We start from the raw sequence: 218 nt of genomic DNA on the forward strand, positions 1-218 counted from the left end.
TAATATAAAAAAAAATGCTCCAAGCAGAGGCCAGAACATTCGTGGGTACAGGGCACAGATTGACATTTCGGGAGAGGGTTTTTGATAAGTCAGGGGTTTCCACAAATGCCAAAGCTTATGATTTTTCAGGCTACACCCTTTAAAACCACCATGATATCCGGGGCGACCACTGAATGTTTTTTGCCCCATCTGGGGCCGGACAAGAAGTAATCAGGGGC

The sequence above is a fragment of the Penaeus monodon genome, chromosome 22 (assembly GCF_015228065.2).
Source record: "Penaeus monodon isolate SGIC_2016 chromosome 22, NSTDA_Pmon_1, whole genome shotgun sequence".
NCBI lineage: Eukaryota > Metazoa > Arthropoda > Malacostraca > Decapoda > Penaeidae > Penaeus > Penaeus monodon.